Source organism: Gopherus evgoodei, chromosome 1, assembly GCF_007399415.2.
Source record: "Gopherus evgoodei ecotype Sinaloan lineage chromosome 1, rGopEvg1_v1.p, whole genome shotgun sequence".
NCBI classification, from domain to species: Eukaryota; Metazoa; Chordata; order Testudines; family Testudinidae; genus Gopherus; species Gopherus evgoodei.
The window spans coordinates 357,804,371-357,824,449 of NC_044322.1; the positions used below are offsets into that span (position 1 = coordinate 357,804,371).

Sequence of the window (20,079 nt, forward strand, 5' to 3'; positions counted from 1 at the left end):
AGGGAGATGCAGCCCTAGGAAGGAGCCGGCGCCCGGCTCGCTCTCCAGCGGGCGCTGATCGTTACCTTCTCCTGCAGTTCTTCAGAGAAGGGCTTGCTGACTGGCAGGCGGCTGGGAAACTCCAGCACCCAAGATTTAATTTAGCTTGATTATTAGGCCATGGCTACACTCACACTTTACACTCAACCTACTGACCTGATGCTTTTATTAACAAGCATAGTCATTTACACACTACAATAGTAAGATTAATGGGGGAAGTCACTAGTCTCTAATATCCAGGTATTAAGGACACAGAACCTGCGGGGACCCAGGACCTATGCCCTGTGAAGGGCTCAGCACCCTTCATACTCACTAAAATCAGCAGAAATTTGGGGTGTCCTCTCTCTCCAAATGGACATAGAGGCTTACCCCAAAACCCATGGAAGGGAATCCTTCTATGGACTTTGGATCAGGCCCAGAATGACAAAGGCAAGAGAGAGCTCTTGTGCACAAGAATAAATCATGAGGCTGACGGGGGAGGGGAAGGATAAATGCTTAATATTGTCCTTGGCAAAGTTAATTCCCTGCAGGATTAATGACTGATCATGGTTAGATTCCAAGGAATGACCTATTGGGCCCATTAGCTTGGTGCTGCCAGGTCATTATTTCACAGGGAAGGCAATGCACCAGACTGTTTAAGGTTTAATTTTAAATTGACAGATTTTTATCTGATGGCCAGCTACCTTTCCAGTCTAAAACACTGCTTCCAGGCCAGCGGCACTGCCTTAATGAAATCAATCCCAGGGTGGCTGAAATAAATGAGCATAGCAAATAAATATGTGAAGATAAAATTATGGAGAGCCAGAAAAATATACCTCAAGCTTGTACGGGGCATGCCCCCAGCATTCCCAAAGCTGCTTCATTTAGATATGATGAGGCAGATCCTTAGCTGGAGTAAAGTGTCATAATTCCATTAATTGCAATGGAGCTATGACAACTTATACCAGGTGAGGGTCTGCCCCCACGCAGTTACTTCATTTATGTAGAAAGTTTAGAAGCAGTGAGGAACTCAAGACCTGCTGCTGAGCACAATGTAAAAACATCAACAGACAATCACACCACAAGTGTTAGATGCTATAGGCCCTTATGCAATACTGGGAGTCATGAGTCTGCTTTAATCATTTTTAACATACCTATCATGCTTGAAAACGAAGCCATTCCAACAAATTGGCACAACAACATTTAGAGTGTTAACTAGTTTTTAATGCTATATAGTGTACCCTTGATTTCTGGAAGTAAATCTGTGTATTTTTGTTACAAACATATAGCGAGAACGTATAATTGGCCACAATTTTACTTTGCAATAAATATACAATCACCCATATAAAGGTAGCCTCGATTGAGGAGATTAAAATGCAAGGTCCCAAAAAACACTCCGGGGTAGGGGGGAGGGAATCTAATAAGGAAGTTGGGGAAAAAATCCAAAAGGGCTTGGCTGGTAAAAAAAACTAAATTGTATGTCAAGAGCAGAGAGAGTTGTTACAAAATCAAGAAGTGGGGGACGCTGTAGATCAAACAGTTAGACACTACAATATACAAGTACCAATCATCCTTGCTATAGCCACAGCAGACAGGCAGAATTATAGAATCATAGGTTTAGAAGGGACCGCACAGGTCAGTCTACCCCTTTTCAAGGAACAGTACAGCTGTACAGCCTCTGATTTGGCTGTATCCAAAGAGGCAAAGGCATTCAGTTTTCTACATTCCAACAGTGAAAGAATTTCTCAGGTCAACTTTCTCCAAGGAGTCACAATGAGTTTCAAGGAAGAGTTTAGTTGTGTCTGAATTGCAATGGGCTGAGATGCTGCTGCTAACATACAGCAGCACCAGATCCACTAAAGTCTGGCCTTGTCTACACCACAAAGTTGCAGCGCTGGTGAGGGGGTTACAGCGCTGCAACTTAGGAGGTGTACACATCTGCAGGGCATTACCAGCGCTGCAACTCCCTGTTTGCAGCGCTGGCCGTACACCCGGTCGAACCTCGGGTGTAGAGGATCCAGCGCTGCACTGGTCATCAGGTGTAGACACTCACCAGCGTTTTTCTTGACCTCCGTGGAATAAGCAGGTATCCCAGCATACCTGAGGAAGCCTCTCTGGTAATCAAGCAGGTATCCTTCCCCGCGGTTTGCTCTCGCGTTCCCCGAACTCCCTCCCTCCCCCCGCAAGCAGGTCTCCTTCCCCGCAGTGTGCTCTGGCGTTCCCCAAACCCCCCTGCAAGCAGGTCTCCTTCCCCGCGGTTTGCTCTCGCGTTCCCCGAACCCCCCTGCAAGCCGCCCAACAGCGCTGCAGTGTGGCCACATCTAACACCACTTGCAGCGCTGGTTGCTGTAAGTGTGGCCACTCTGCAGCGCTGGCCCTTTACAGCTGTACTAATACAGCTGTAACAACCAGCGCTGCAAAATTGTAGATGTAGACATACCCTCTGTAATTTCACTCCTGATTTAAAGGTGACCTGAGAAGGCAGGAAAATGTTTTCATGTCCTTATCCGATGATGTGTAAACTTTTTCCTCCTACTTGTTTCTTTGCATGAAAAATTAAGATCTTGCAATGCCACACTACCCCAGAAAAGGATTCAGGTGGGCGCTGGAGAGAGGGAGGTGTTAAGTAACCTGACTATCCACAGCTAAAGGATAGTTAAGCTTGATAGGCAAGCACCTCCTGAAGATGGAGTCCAGCTGCGCAGGAGAAGGCAGGACTGGTATAAGGTCAGAAGAGAGAGCAGAAGGAGGTTGCAATGTGGAAGCCTGCAATCAGTCTCTGGGCTTAGAGTACGAAAAGGAGGAAACTCAGGGAGGGAGTAGAAGTCCTGGACTCCTGGCCCTGGGGGAAGGGCCCACCCAGAGGGATGATAGAGGAGGAAGTCTGACAGAGATGGAATAGGAAGCAGTCCAGGAAAACAACAGCAGGATTTTGGGATGGAGCTGACCTTGGCTGCTGATTGTAGGGTCCCTAGGCAGAAACCTGGAATAGTGGGTGGGCCCAGGTTCCCCTGCCTGCCACTGGGGAAGTGGCATAAGCTTGAACTGGAGGACTGCTGGGAATGATGCCCAGTCAGCCAGTCCTGAGAGACTTTGGAAGGGAGAAACCATATAGTGACCTGGCTGGAGGGCCGAGTCACACAGAGGAAGTATCACAACTCCTGGAGCATGAACAGGGCCGCAGCCCACGAGAGATGGAAAAGGGGTCTCAGATCAGGCAAAGCTCTTTCCCAGATACAGCCACAAGCAGGCACCCCAGTGGTGAGCAGAGAATACTGTGACACTGGACATTTCCATTACGTGTCTGACGAAGTGAGTATTCACACATGAAAGCTTATGCTCCAATACATCTGTTAGTCTTTAAGGTGCCACAGGACTCTTTGTTGCTTTTTTGCAGATCCAGACTAACATGGCTACCCCTCTGATACTGTAACACTTGTATATCCTGTTTATCCTGGAAGACTTGTGGATGACTGGAGAACTGGTAGGGTAGTGACATCACAAGTACCAAGGAAGTGAAACCTGACTGAATTAAAATCAGAACCCCTTTCAATTAGGCTACATAATAATTATTGGCCAAGATTCCCCAAAACAGGAGCCTAAAGTTAGGTTAATCCTTAGGCACGTAAGTAACCTGATTTTCAGAGGTGTGAGCACCTAGTTACACCCGCTGAGTCAAATTGAGGCTATGTTCATTGGTGTTCGTGCAGCACTCAGATGCTACAGTGGTGGGGTTATCTAAGCTGTAAAACACCTTCCGTCTAAAGTGCAGTGGTAAAAAGCACGGCTTCTCATACACCAACTTGCTTATCACACTTGTAAGTAAACTTCACAGGCTGCTTCCCCAATTCCGGGGCCATGAGTTGTTTAGTTAATTCCCTTTTATGAGGGCGCGAGACTGGAAGTCACTTAGCAGTGGCCATCTGTGTATTACTCAGGACTACGTGTCAAGCGGCCCATCACACAGCGTTCCCTGCATGTCACCCAAGGTGAGGGACGCCTCCATCAAACAAAAAGGAAAAAAGCCAGTTCTCTGTGGACCACAGAGCCAGAGGGAATGGACAGGCTCTGGCTGTAAAGAAAGATGCAGCAGGAGGAATACAAACAACAAAAGTCATTATGGGATATTCAGGAAAGAGAGAATCCTGTGATTTGGACCCAAAAGGCTTCCTGTCCATTGGTCAACCAAATCCCACCATTTAAAACATGGTGCTACTAAAGGACCTAGCTAGAGATTGATCTAGGTGGCACTTTATCTGCAAGGAGGCTTCGTTCTTTTAGGATTTGCCATGCTGCTGCTGCAAAAATAAAGTTATCCCACACAGGGTTCTTATCCTTCTTCAGTTCACATACAACACTACAGCCCCTTCTGTACTGCAGCAGCTAAGGCCCAGTACCTTGGAAATTCCATCCAGGGGTGTGTACAGCCTTCATCATGAAAGCACTGAGTGCTTCCAGGATCAGGACTACATGGGCAGAGCTGTGCAGGGTCCGAAATTGGAGTAGCAGGGGGTGTTGCAGGTGAAGCTGTATGTGCCTTGGCAGAGTTTGGGGAGTAGATGGGATACTTGCACAGCATCTGCACATAGCACGGCTCACTCTAGTCTAATGTATGCTAGTTCCTTGCTTGCTATCAGGAGACCCAAATGTACCTCCTTTTAAAATTAAACAAGCACATTTGCATTTAAAAAGTAGCCTAAACAAGGCAAGACTCAAACGGAAGAAAATGTGTGGAATTTAAAAGAAAAACAAGGACCTCTTGTCAACTACAGACAGCAGGACCTGGAAATACAGTACATTACTATTTCCATTATACACCTCCCTTTGCTGGCTTCAGGAATTTAGAAGTCAGCATTTGAAATTGGCTTTTTGGCTGCAAAGTCTACATGGGAGAACTTCCCGTGTTATTTTTTGTGGGGGGGAGGAGGGAGTCATTTTGGTCCATTTTCACTTAAGAGGGGGAATTCTGTGCATGATATTTTGGTGGATTTCAGATGCTTTTTAGTTACTATCAGATTCTACCAACATTACTCACATTGAGTAATACCATCTCCTTCCAATAGCCCCAGTGAAATTGGCACAGTTAAGCATGGCAGAATTAGACCCTGGATAAACCAGGGCTTCTAGCCCCGTTGGAGAGAGAGGGAATTGGAAATGCCTTTAAATAGCTCTGGGCCAGTAACCTTTTAGTTCTGATCTCCTCAGTAATAATCTCTCTCCTTCTTTCTCTTTTTATTTATCTATTTTCTATTTTTATTTATTGTCCTTAAATAACATACAGTAAAATGTTCTGTGCTTGAGATTTTTTCAATCTCTATGGCAGCTCTGGACAACAATTCACATTAAAATTAACGGAAACTGAATGTCAAATGCCCTTTTGGCCATTTTGAAGAGCTCAGCAAAATTGGGAAGAGCTACTTGACTGCTCAGCACTTTTGATAATCAAGCCACTTATTTAGGTGCCTAAATATGCTCTTAGATGGCTTTGATTTAGGTGCCAAACTCCCACTGAATTTCAGTCCCCTGGGCTCCTTTAAAAACTGGGGCTTGTGATTTCAAAGTCTTGGCCTGTGTGTTTAATTCTTTTTTGTTTCTCTGCTGTTAGAAACATGAGCGTCTGACACCAAACCCCACATGTACGTGTGCCCCAAGCCTTCTGGACGCACGAGTCAGTCTCTGAACATAGCAGCTGCTGGGCCTTGTGTCTCTGGGCTTGTCTACATCAGAAAGTTGCAGCGCTGGTGAGGGAGTTACAGCGCTGCAACTTTGAGAGTGTCCACATCTGCAGGGCATCACCAGCGCTGCAACTCCCTGTTTGCAGCGCTGGCCGTACTCCCGTTTTGTCTCGGGTGTAGAGGATCCAGCGCTGGTGATCCAGCGCTGGTAATGCAATGTAGACACTCACCAGCGCTTTTCTTGACCTCCGTGGAAGGAGGAAGCCTCTGGTAATCAAGCTGGTTTCCTTTCCCGGTTTGCTCTCTCGGTCCCGGAGCCAGCCAGCAAACCGCGGGGAAGGAGACCTGCTTGCTCGGGGTTCCGGGACCGAGAGAGCAAACCGGGAACGCCGCGGTTTGCTCTCTCGGTCCCGGAGCCAGCCAGCAAACCGCGGGGAAGGAGACCTGCTTGCTCGGGGTTCCGGGACCGAGAGAGCAAACCGGGAACGCCGCGGTTTGCTCTCTCGGTCCCGGAGCCAGCCAGCAAACCGCGGGGAAGGAGACCTGCTTGCTCGGGGTTCCGGGACCGAGAGAGCAAACCGGGAAAGGAAACCAGCTTCGCCGCGGTTTGCTCTCTCGGTCCCGGAACCCCGAGCAAGCAGGTCTCCTTCCCCGCGGTTTGCTGGCTGGCTCCGGGACCGAGAGAGCAAACCGCGGCGTTCCCGGTTTGCTCTCTCGGTCCCGGAACCCCGAGCAAGCAGGTCTCCTTCCCCGCGGTTTGCTGGCTGGCTCCGGGACCGAGAGAGCAAACCGCGGCGAAGCTGGTTTCCTTTCCCGGTTTGCTCTCTCGGTCCCGGAACCCCCCTTGAAGCCGCCCAACAGCGCTGCAGTGTGGCCACATCTAACACCACTTGCAGCGCTGGTTGCTGTAAGTGTGGCCACTCTGCAGCGCTGGCCCTATACAGCTGTACTAATACAGCTGTAACAACCAGCGCTGCAAAATTTTAGATGTAGACATGGCCTCTGATGGGTCAACCCAAAGCCCCAGAGCTAAAAGCTCCAGACCTTTGGAAGAACCTGGACCTGAATTTGGCAGCTTGGGTCCACCTTCAGTAAAATCTCTCCTATTAATATCCACTGTACAGAAATAAAGATTAACAGTGATTTATTTTTGAGAATGCTGACTCCCAAAGGACATGACTCCTATTCTTATTCCCAAGGAAGCTTAAGTGGAAAGCCTATGTCACATCCATGTTTCATGGTCTGAAGTCCGGAGAGGAAACCAGATTCACTGCTCCATGATGTGGAACAAAAAGTGCAGCCTACAGACTGCACAGGAACAGACTGGATCTGTCAGAGAAAACTGATGATAATATGCAAAATCTCACTGACTCAGAGAGGGACTTCACATATTTGTCATTACAATGTCTCTGGACTTAGCGTGCATGCCAGATGACGTCAGTGTGTATTGAAATTATTATCCAAAAGATGCCCAAAGCTTAATGGCTCGAATGGCCCATATCACACTCCAAAGAGAGCTACTTCCAGGCCAATGAGGAGAGTTATATGAAAAATAGTGAGCATTCACTGGTAACTATCCTGGGATAGAACAATAGATTCAGTACATGGATCATTTAATGGTTACCTGTTCTGTTCACTCCCTCTGAAGCACCTGGCATTGGCCATTGTCGGAAGACAGGATACTGGGCTAGATGGACCTTTGGTCTGACCCAGTATGGCCTTCTTATGTTGTTCTTATTGGGAATTACATCAGATTCTGTTACAAAATACTGTACCCAAAACCACTGTACTTTTCCCCGGGACACACAGGAAATGACTGAAAGCCATGTAATGAGGTTGCAGGAAAAGAAGGCAGGGTTTCCGTTTTTTAAAGTTGATGACAAAGGCATGATCTGAATACAGGCCAAGGAGCCAGGACTTGAGGCCTAGATTCAACAAAGTACTTAAAAGTGTGCTTAAAATTAAGCACACACTTATGCACTACTGAAGTCTTAAGCAGCTATTTAGGCGCTTGGCTGAATTGGTGTCCAAGGCCCAACTCCTCAAAGCTATTTAGGTACTTAAATACTTTTGAAGATCTGGGCCCAAATTCCTGAGCTCCAATAACAACTCACTGTGTGACTTTGGAGAGTCACCCATCCTCTGTAGGGCCTGAGTCCACTGAGGCCAATGGGAGTTTTGCCACTGACCTCAGTGGGAAGAGGATAGGGTGGTTGAGTGTGCCTCAGTTTCCCTATCTATAAAAAGGGCATAACTTATTACCTATCAGCTAATGTTCATAAATAACCATCGAGGTGCTAAATGTTTTATATCACAATAGTAGCAAAGGTGTCTTTTGTTCCATTTGTATAACAAATGGACCAGTGTTTCCAGTATTTACATACCTATATGCGTGGCTCGGTTTCTTAAAAAAAATAAAAAGCCAGACCCTTTGGAAACCCAGAACTTGTCTGCTACTTCCTGGGAGAACCTGGGGCTTTCAAAAACACAATGAGAGACTATGGCCATTTCATTCTCTTGGGACCTGGCTACGAAGCTATTTTCACTGCCAACAATTCTCTCTTGCTGGACTTTGGAAAAACTTGTGAAAAATCACTGATGGGAAAAGTTTGTAGAGTGGGAGGTTTTGCGAACATTGGGAAGTATTTGCATTAGGGTTTGAAAAACTAGTGGAAGTCCACAAGGAAACCAGAACTCTGCATTAGTGAATCATACCCCATCCCACAAGTCAGGCTGATACAAGTGGATGGCACGTATAGGAGATATAAATGGTCTCCTCCTAGAGTCCTTCTTTTTCCCTGCCACACCTTCATGTTTCTCTGTCTTGTTTGTCTCTCCATCCTCCCCAGATTTTAAGGCCAGAAGGGACTGTTAGATCATTCAGTCTGACCTCATCCATCACACTGCCCAGATAAATTCACTCAGTGAGTCCTACGTGGAGGTAATTGTTCTGTCCTCTTCTCCATTTTTAACCCTATTATTACGAATGGATTTCTCTCTCTCCCTTACCCCTTGCCTTCCCCCTCTCAGCCTTTGCTCTTTTTAGCCCAGGGTCTATTAAATAGATGTTGAGCCCATTAACTTTTGAACTGCAGTCAAACCCACCAAGCTTAAGTTGGCACAAAATCAGACAAAAATGATTTTTCATAGATTTCATGGAGTTTTAAGGCCAGAAGGGACTATCGATCATCCAGTCTGACCTCCTGCATATCATAGGCCGCTCAATTTACCTAGTTACCTCTGTGTTGAGCCCAATAACTGGGGTTACAATAAAGCATTTCAGTCCTCAGGAGCCTGACTGGTTGTGTGCCGCACACAGAGAACACAGAAACCAATAGTGTCAGTTATTTAAAGGGGATGACAAAATTCTAATTAGACAGGCCAAAAAAAAATCTGAAGAGCAACTAGGAAAAGACACAAAAACCAACAGTGATGTTTTTTTTAAGTACATCAGAAACAGGAAGCCTGCCAGGCAGTCAGTGGGGCTGCTGGACGATTGAGGTGCTAAAGGAGCACTCAAGGAAGGTAAGGCTGTTGAAGAGAAGCTAAAATCAATGAGTTCTTTGTATCAGTCTTCATTGCAGAAGTTGTGAGGGAGATTCCCAGACCTGAGCCATTCTTTTTAGGTAACAAATCGAAGGCGTCAGTAGAGGAGGTTTTGATTTAAGTTGATAAACAGTAAAATCACCAGGGACCAGATGGTGTTCACTAAGAGTTCTGCAGAAACGCAAACATGAAATTGCAAAACTAACTGTGGTATGTATCAGAGGGGTAGCAGTGTTAGTCTGGATCTGTAAAAGCAGCAAAGAGTCCTGTGGCACCTTATAGACTAACAGACGTTTTGGAGCATGAGCTTTCGTGGGTGACTACCCACTTCGTCAGATGCATGTAGTGGAAATTTCCAGGGGCAGGTATATATATACAGGCACGCTAGAGATAATGAGGTAGTTCAATCAGGGAGGATGAGCCCCTGTTCTAGCAGTTGAGGTGTGAAAACCAAGGGAGGCGAACCAGTTTCTCCTCCCTTGGTTTTCACACCTCAACTACTAGAACAGGGGCTCATCCTCCCTGATTGAACTACCTCATTATCTCTAGCTTGCCTGCATATATATACTGCCCCTGGAAATTTCCACTACATGCATCTGACGAAGTGGGTATTCACCCACGAAAGCTCATGCTCCAAAACATCTGTTAGTCTATAAGATGCCACAGGACTCTTTGCTGCTTTAACTGTGGTATGTAACTTATCACTTAAATCAGCCTCTATGCCATGATATTAAAAAGACTGGCACTGTTCATCTTAGAAAAGAGAGGACTAAGAGGGAATATGATATAGGTCGATAAAATCATGAATGGTGTGGAGAAAGTGAATAGGGACGTGTTATTGACCTTTTCTCATAACACAAAAACTAGGAGTCACCCAATGAAATTAATAGGTAGCGGGTTTAAAACAAACATAAGAAAGTACTTCCTCACACAACGCACAGTCAATGCGTGGAACTCATTGCCAGAGGATGTTCTGAAGGCCAACAGTCTAAATGGGTTAAAAGAGAATTAGATAAGTTCATGGAGGACAGGTCCATCAATGGCTATTAGCCGGGATGATTAGGGCTGTAACCCAATGCTCTGGGTGTCACTAAACCTCTGACTGCCAGAAGCTGAGACTGGATAACAAGGGATTGATCCTGATAATTGCCCTGTTCTGTTCATTTCCTCTGAAGTATCTGGCACTGGCTGCTGTTGGAAGACAAGATACTGGGCTAGATGGACCATTGGTCTGATCCAGTATGGCTGGTCTTATGAGATTCCACCAATGCCAGAGGCCTCTGCAGTGGCAGGGAAATTGATTAGGTTAGATATGCTCAAATGATTCTAGCAAACCACCTGCTCCCCATGCAACAGAAGAAGATGAAAAAAACCCAAGATCTCTGTCAATCTGACTTATAGGAAAATTCCTTCTTGACCCTACATCTGGCAGAATTTTCCCAGACCTCAAACAAACTAATTTTAAAAGAAATACTAAAACAGAGCATACAGTTGAGCCTGACAGAGTCCAGCCACAAATTCAGAGTAAAATTATGTTCTCCTGCCAGGGGTCTCTGCAGATGAGTGCTGTCACTTGACAGGTCACTACAGATAAGCACTGCCGTTAAACTACCCCTGATTTTTGAAGTCAGTAAATACTGATACTTGATATAAAAGGAATATTTCCAACTCTAAAATACTTAGGGTCTATTTTCATGGTGCTGCAGTCCAGCCATCGCAATGCTACAAAGTGTGAGTGTGCATAGGTGACAGCAAATGGCAAACAAAGATCATGAGCCAGATCCTTTGTTATGGCCAAAATGCACCACAGTGGGTGCTGTGCAAAGCTAGCCTAAACCTCCCCTTGGTCCTGACTCTGGTGCTCTGTGCATGTCGTTCCCTGTGTACTGTGACACAGTAGCTCAAGGGATACATTGGCCTTTAACTGCCACATGGGCCTGAAAACCATGCTCCCCCTTCACAACAATGCCTCCTTCTGCCACTGCGCTGGATGAGCAAAGACATACAAGCCTCTGATTTGGATCTATGACCTTGCACTGGTCTGATCTCCCCTCGGCCAGGCTATGCTGGACTCTGGGAGTAATTCTATGGATTTCAGTGGGACTGCTTGAGGATGAAGGGGCTTTCCTCAGTAAGTAAGGGTGACCGATATGGGACCCTGAGAGAGGCAAAGAAGGACACCATGAAACACACGATTGCAGCACCAAAGCACCCACTGTTCCAGTTTTGTAACACACGTCAGGGTGAATGACGAATCTGACCAAGGAAACTCCTTCCTTCCCCATTAAAAAAAAATAATTCTACCCGTTATGAGAAATGATGAGACACTAAAATAGCAACCGAGTAGTTGGCCCTGTCATAAACAGATAGCTAAGGGTTAATGTTCTTTTACCTGTAAAGGGGTAACACCAGTAACCTGAAACACCTGACCAGAGGACCAATCAGGAAACAAGACTTTTTCAAATCTGGGTGGAGGGAAGTTTTGGGTATGAGTTCTTTGTTCTTTGTCTTGGGTCTGACCCTCTCAGCTCTGAGAGTGATTTTTCTATCTCCTGGCTTTCTAATCTTCTGTTTCCAAGTTGTAAGTACAAGGATAGTAAGACAATAGGTTTATATTGGTTTTTTTTTGTATTTACATGTGTGTAGTTGCTGGAATGTGTTAAATTGTATTCTTTTTGGATAAGGCTGTTTATTCACTTTTTTTTCTTAAGTAATTGACCCTGTATATTGTCATCTTATTACAGAGACTATTCTTAATGTCTTTTTCTTTCTTTTTTAATATAAAGCTTTCTTTTTAAGACCTGTTGGAGTTTTACTTTAGTGGGGACTCCAGGGAATTGAGTCTGCAGCTCACCAGGGAATTGGTGGGAGGAAGAAGTCAGGGGAAAATCTCTTTGTGTTAGAGTTACTAAGACTGACTTTGCATACCCTCTGGGTGAGGGGGGAGAGATTAGATCTATTGGTACTTGTGTTTCCAGGACTGGAAGCAGGGAATCTCCTAGGGTCGTCCAGGAAGGGGAGCCTGGGAGGAAGTAACCAGGAAACAAGGGGAGGGAGTTATTTCCCTTTGTTGTAGGACTCAAGGCATCTGAGTCTGGGGGTCCCCCAGGGAAGGTTTTGGGGAGACCACAGTGAGCTAGGCACTGTATAATTCCTGGCTGGTGGCAGCTTTACCAGGTCCAAGCTGGTAACTAAGCTTGGAGGTTTGCATGCTAACACCCATATTTTGGACACTAAGGTCCAGATCTGGGAAAAAATGTTATGACAAGCCCACTGCTGAGCAATACGTTCGGAGTCAAACTTTAGCCTTCCTTAAAGCTGCTGCCGATTTATTGGGCTCAGAGGCAGAGTAACTTCTGCTGCTAAGGGAAATCCCTGTGCACTAGTGGTTGCCATAACAGTACAAGCAGCTTGGTTCAAACACTGCCTTAGGAAGCTTGTCCTCCAATTTTTAAATAGTCCAAATCTGCCACTTCACTGCTGAGAAACAGGGAAAAGTCACTAACTGCACAGGACCCACAAAAACTGGGATGTGAAATTTTCCTACCAACTCTGTGAGCAGCAGCTAATAGCTGCCTCTCTCCAAGGAATAGCTTGGGGGTCTAAGAATCAGATCTGGAGTATCTAATCTCACCTGGAACTGCAGATTCTGTTCCTGGCAAGAGCTGCTCAGCACTACATCATTCAGTGGCAGAGAAGTTGAGCTCCCTGCAGTTTATTCTGGGTATAGTTTTCAGATGAGATGCTCAGAAACAGGGGCCCTGCCTGTACATTAAATGTCATGGTCTATTTTGTAAGCATGGGAGTTCGCACCGTGTCTTCAATCTAAACTTCCACCGTCCCTACTCTCTGCACTGATGAATAGTGTGTAGCTGGCCACTGTCCTCCCTACTAAGAGCCAGAAACATTTTAGGGGCCAGAGCAAGTGGGGGCTCCTCCCCACCACTTCTGCCTGCAGTCCCTCTCCCTCCTCCCCCCGCACTCCTGCCAGGGAGGGAGGTCAGGGCGCAGGGGCTTCCTCTGCTCTCCAGCAAGCACCTGTGCCCAGACCCCGCTCCGCGGCAGGAGTGCTGGGTGGGTGGGAGGAGCAGGTAGGGGCGCAGGGGTGCCCCAATTGGCCAGGGCCCCTGGGCATGGGCCCCATTGGCTCAGTGGCTAATCCGCCACAGCTAAGAGCAGCTGTATATCAGTGGCACGGGCTGTGTACTGAAATTAACTGCTGCTGTGTGTACCAGTGAGGTCTACTGGATGGAGTCAGTGCTATTCACCTCTAGGGCATCAGCTTTTTACTCACTAAGCGCAAGTTTCCTTTAGCTCCAAGGGTCCTGAAGCAGAAGGATTTGGGTTTTAATTTGTAGCTGGCGGTCGATTTATTACAATGTACTTTGTTAAGCACTTCGGGATCCCTTGGGATGAAAGGGGCTATACGAAGATCATGATAGTCCCCAGAGCTACACCAACACCAGTGCTGCCAACCTCATGAGATCAAAAATCACAAGTCAGACCCCCCCATAAAACTATTTTTTTAACGAAAAAAGATTATTTGTGTTTTTTCAGTCTCCCATTTTTGAACTCCCTCTGCCCAACCCCAGTGTGTGTGTGACAGTTAGTGTTGCCCACTCACCATCCTTCACACATTTTAAGGCCAGACTCACTACAGACACTCTCACCCCAATATCTGCCCATCCCTTCCCCAGAAATTATCCTGTCCCCCAGTCCTCCCATCAATTCTATCCCCTGTCCTGCCAGTTGCCAGTTCAGCTCCCCATCAACTCTCAGCGCCCCGCCCCACGTTCACTTCTGCTCCTCCTGGGGTTCTTTACCTTCCTTTCCTGCACCTGGGGGGGCGGACTGCAGTGGGGTCCCTTCCAGGCCGTGTGCTGCAGGGGGAGGAACAGATGCACCATTCTGTCCCATTGTTCACAGGAGGGGAGGGCTGAGGAGGGAACAGAGCCCAGCTGAGCTCCAGGGCTCTTCGCTGTCCTCTCCCCCGCTCCCCTCTCACCGTCCCCTTCTGTGAGAATAGTGAGTGAAGGGGAGGGACTTGCGGCAAAGCCGAACTTCACAAGGGGACTGGAGCTTCTTGCGTTCTCACAAGCTGAGCTCCAGCATCCTCTGAAATCCCGTTACTTGAGAGAAAATGGCAGGAGTTGGCAATACTGGGATACCAATGATACTGAGACAAAGAGGTGTGTTGACTTCAGTGCCATGAAAAGAAATACAGCACGGAGGGGCTAAGCGGTGTTTGGGACAGAGGAAAAATCAACATCTAGTGTGTGGAGAACATCACTTATGAGCTTCTACAGGGATGGTACTAACGGAGAATCAAATAGTACAAAAACACTTTTTAAAATAAGCTATGACATCCTTTCTGATCTGTCGCTTAACTAAATGTATTTGGTCCCAATTAACGCACTTAACCAAGAGATATAATTAAACGCCAGTCAGAAAAGGAAGTAGAAATTCTTTTACAAACACGGGGGAGGGGAGGTATGTATGAACAGTGCAGAAAAATGATCACAAACAATCAATAAGGCACCTGAACAAAGATAGGAGATTTGATTATTTCAGAACTCAGTCAAACAGTAACAGAAGCAGTCTGAACAGCAGAAGTCTAAACCTACTATACACAAAGAGGATTCAAATCTACGTCTAGGTAAAATATTTAACTCTGGGGACTAAATATCAGGGTATTTTTTCCAGCATGAGGGTTCGTTTAGTAATAAAGAGTCTCCTGGTGGCCTGCAGTAGAAGCCAACATTTTCAAGACTGGGAGCCTAAAATGGGCATCTTCGTCCATATTTTAGGCACCAAATTATAGGGCCCAATTTGCAGAGGTCCCAGTGATTATATGCTCCTGGCCAGGTGTCCATGGGAGCTGTAGGGCTCAACGTCAGGCCATTTATTTATGTGCTTAACTTGAGGCACCTCTATTTGAAAATGAAGGACTTAGGGTATGGCTACACTTACAGTTTTGCAGCGCTGGTAGTTACAGCTGTGTTAGTACAGCTGTGTAGGGCCAGCGCTGCAGAGTGGCCACACTTACAGCAACCAGCGCTGTAGTGTGGCCACATTTACAGCACTTGCAGCGCTGTTGGGAGTGGTGCATTGTGGGCAGCTATCCCACAGAGCACCTCGTCCCATTTTGGCACTGTGGCTTGTGGGAAGGGGAAGAAAGTGTGAGGGTCTTTCCGCTTCCTGTTCCAACGCCCCGTGGTGCTTTGCTATACATTGCGAGCAGTTTGGCGGCATTGTGATTCTACAGCGCTATTTCTGCGATTTTTGTTATAAATGGAGCCTGAGCTGCTGACGACCTTGCTGATGAATGTTGCCAGCACATCACGCATGGCAGTGGAGCTATTCCTTCAGCTGCAAAGTGAGAGTGACAGTGACAGTGAGGAGTCAGACGATGATATTGAATTGCCTGACGGTGAAGACACTAAATTGCTTGTGGCAGTAACAGACATGCTCAGCTCCGTGGAACGGCGCGTCTGGGCTCGGGAAACCAGCACTCAGTGGTGGGATCACATCGTCCTGCAATCCTGGGATGACAAGCAGTGGCTGCAGAACTTTCGGATGAGAAAAGCCACTTTCATGGCACTGTGTGCTGAGCTCGACCCTACCCTGCGGCGCAGGGACACGAGATTGAGAGCTGCCCTGCCAGTGGAGAAGCGGGTGGCTATTGCAATCTGGAAGCTGGCAACTCCAGACTGCTTCAGATCGGTGGCGAACCAGTTTGGAGTGGGAAAGTCTACCGTTGGAATGGTGCTGATGCAAGTTTGCAGGGCCATTAATCGCACCCTGCTAAGAAGAACCGTGACTCTTGGGAACGTGCAGGACATTGTGGATGGCTTTGCAGAAATGGGTTTCCCTAACTGTGTAGGGGCAATAAATGGGATGCATATTCCTATTCTGTCACCACCCCCACCTGGCATCAGAGTACGTTAATCGCAAGGGGTATTTCTCCGTGGTTCTGCAAGCGCTTGTGGATCACCATGGGCGTTTCACTGACATTTACTCAGGATGGCCTGGAAAGGTGCACGATGCACGCATCTTTAGGAACAGTTCCCTGTTCAGGAGGCTGAGGGCCGGGACTTTTTTCCCAGACCTCAAGATCACAGTAGGGGACGTCGAAATGCCCACTGTGATCCTTGGAGACCCCGCTTACCCCTTAATGCCATGGCTCATGAAACCATATACAGGGAAGCTTGACAGGAGCAAGGACCGGTTCAACTACAGGCTGAGCCGGTGCAGAATGACTGTGGAGTGTGCTTTTGGCCGTTTGAAAGCCCGCTGGCGCTGTCTTTATGGGAAGCTAGATTTGGGGGAAAGCAGCATCTCTGCTGTTATATCCGCGTGCTGTACCCTCCATAATATTTGTGAAGGGAAGGGTGAAAGATTCAACCTCCCCCACTTCTCCCTGCTCTGAACTCTCCATCGTGCTCCTAGGATTGGCAGTGGGGTCACACCCAAGTATGGCATCCAGCTCCTGGTAAAAACGGCAGGTCGTGGGGGCAGCTCCTGAGCGGCGATTTCCCTCACAAACTTTGCAGTAAGCACTCCTCAGCTCTTTTATTTTGACCCTGCACTGCAACGCGTCCCGTTCATGGCCCCTTCTCATCAAGGACTGCGATATCTGCCCATAGGTATCATAATTTCTCTTTCTGGAGCGCAGCTGTGCTTGCACAGCCTCCTCTCCCCAAACACTTATGAGGTCCTGCAGCTCTGCATTGGTCCATGCTGGGGCTCGTTTGGTGCGTGGAGGCATGGTTGCTGATTGATTGATTGATTAATTGCACTCCACACCTGGCTGAGCAAACAGGAAGGGGATTTTTAAAATTCCCGGGGCATTTAAAGGAGGGGTCAGGTAAGCCCAGGGAGTGGAGTTTGCATGATTACCAGAGAGGCTTCTAAGGTATGTTGGGATACCTGCTTATGCCACGGAGGTCAATAAAAACGCTGGTGGGTGTCTACAGTTGCTGACAGCGCTGGATCCTCTACATCCGAGGCTCGACCGGGTGTACAGCCAGCGCTGCAACCAGGGAGTTGCAGCGCTGGCCATGCTGTGCAAGTGTGTACACATCCCAAGTTGCAGCGCTGTAACCCCCTCACCAGCGCTGCAACTCTGTAGTGTAGCCAAGGCCTTAGTACACATCCTAAGTTGGAGCGCTGTAACCCCCTCACCAGCGCTGCAACTCTGTAGTGTAGCCAAGGCCTTAGAGAGTTGTCCAAGGTTGTTGGGTCTCAGCACTTTGCTAAACCCACTAGAGTATTTAGAGGCATCTTTCCATTTAAGAAACATGATTGTTGACAGTTGTGAAGAGAATATGCATTTGTCATTGCATTTAAAAGAAATGACTCAGTCTGAGGTACTCAACCACAGCTCTATGGAAGCCTTCCAGATAGCAGGCTTATGAACCACAGATTTAACCCACTGACTACTGGTCCTCCACGCTGACATAATTCCATAGAAATCAGTCGAATGCTGGGACATCACTGGCCCATCTGGCCATCTGACAAATGTGCTTCACTGGATAGAATGAGCCCCTGGCACCAGTTAAGCCGTTTAAAGTACACGCTGAGTCTTGCCTCAATTTTTGTGGAAAAGGTCTTAAATGATGCAGGGTCAGCTGCACGCATCCATCTGAAGCCAGCATTTAGAGTATTAGAACAGGAATATTTCTGAACACCAAAAGGTGGCAAAGGCCTCTAGGAAGCATATGCAAGTGGCTTACGCAATGTACTCTCAAAGTTCCTGCACGCACAAATCTAACACTGGGGAAAACCAAAGCATGTGAGGCCATGTAACAAACTGCTACATCATGAAGTAACTGACTGTGACTCTCTAACCCGCAAGCCTAGTTCTTCAGTCTCACATGCATAGCAGGTAAAGATGGGGCCTCAGCATGATTTAAGCTGGGGAATCTGATCCAGTCCTCTATAGAAATGGAAGCTGGATGCGAAGTTCAAGCCTGGATCCAAACATCAATATTCAGGAGGCATTCAGCTCAATCTTTGATAGACACAGTCTTACACCTGCAGTTCTCAGGCACCTGTAGCTGTACCAGCATGGATTGGGCCTTCAAGATTTTGTAACTAGATTCTATTCTCAGGTCCGCCATTCACTCACTGTGACCTTAGCCAGGTCACTTAATCACTATTAGATTTATAACCTCTTCACTGGAAGGATGGGAACAATACTCCTTTACCTTGTACGGGTACATTTGGAGAATTAGAGTTTATAAAGCAATCTGAGATCTCAGATGGCAGATGTGATGATCCAGATTCACAGCTGGTGAAAATGACCATTTAAGTCAAGGGTGCTACTCAGATTTACATCAGTTAAGAACCTGGCCCTTTAAGAGGGCATTGTTATTAGTCATACAGTTTTAATAACAGGGCCCCAGTGGCTTCTTTTAGAGTCAGATTCTTGTATCTTTAAACTCAGCCTAACTAAGAACCTGATCCACAGCCCACTGAAGTTAAGTGGACTACCTCACACTGTTATTAGTCCCATTCATTTTAATGGGGCTAATTGTGCTACTCAGCTAGAAAGGGTGGCAGAAGGCCATGGCTACGCTGGCACTTCACAGTGCTGCAACTTTCGCGCTCAGGGGTGTGAAAAAACACCCCCCTGAGCGCTGCAAGATACAGCGCTGTAAAGCCTCAGTGTAATCAGTGCCGCTGCGCTGGGAGCGCGGCTCCCAGCGCTGCACGCTACACCCGTAAGGGATGTGGTTTACGTCCAGTGCTGATAGAGCTCTCTCTCAGCGCTGGCGCTCCGACTACACTCACACGGGAGCGCTGCCGCGGCAGCACTCCTGCAGCACTGCCGCGGCAGCGCTTTGAAATGTCAAGTGTAGCCATACAAGCAAGTTACTTCATTATCCAATGGTCCTCACTGGTAGGAAGCATTTCTTCTCTCATTTACATTTACCTTTCATTCAGCTCAAGTTCCATTTCCCCAGTTATCCCATCAGTGCCATGTGGGAAAGCTGAGGCTGTCTTTTTCAACCCAGCCACCTTCTTGGGCCTAATTTATCCAGTGATGTCACAAGCCAATGGCAGTGACAGCCCCACTGCTACTATGGGAACTAATATGACCCCCCCACTCCTACATGAACATAGCTTGGGGGCTTCATAGAGTAGCAAAGTTACAGAGGCAAGAGCTTCTCTTTAGACTAAAACCACTTCAATAATCAACGAAGATGCAAAAGGAAATAGATATTTTAGTAAAATTAACTGTGGTTTAAAGTTTCCTTGCAAGCAGCTGGTTTAAGCAAGGAAGCAAACAAGAAAAAGTGGTTTGTTATTATTATTGATGGGTGATGCTGGGCTTTTAGGCAGCACAGTACCTCGAACCAATTTTAAGTCTAGAAACCAGGAACTCCCGAGTTCTAAATCCAGCATCACCTCTGGCTGTGTATGCATAACCTCGGGCAAGTTACTTAAACTCTCTGGGCCTGATTTTCCATTGAACTGGAATGGTGAGATTTACACCCGAGGGTGCAACACACTGGCAAAGCAGATGTGTGCCTCAGTTTCCCTACTCATAAAATGGGTGTAATACTTAGCTAATGGAATCACTCAGTTAAAATCAGTGTTTGCACAAGGCTTTGAAATACAAAGCACTACGTAAGTGCTAGGGATTACAAAGCTGCTATGCTGATGGGACTTTAGGACAGTGTGTAATTCTACAATATACCTATGAACTGAGAATTCCTATCATTCTGAAGGATCAGACTAAACTCTTTATTCCCAGACTTTAAGGCCAGAAGGGACTGTTTTGATCAACTGTTCTGACTTGCATAATGCAAGCCAAAGATCTCACCCGGTGCTT

At 47.0% G+C, this 20,079-nt stretch overlaps 1 protein-coding gene across 1 annotated transcript in view; it reads right to left on the minus strand.

Moving 5' to 3' along the window:
- The window catches only part of PFKFB3 (6-phosphofructo-2-kinase/fructose-2,6-biphosphatase 3), a 79,841-nt gene that overhangs the window by 34,459 nt on the left and 25,303 nt on the right, over positions 1-20,079 (minus strand). The gene's annotated exons all lie outside the window — the stretch shown is intronic.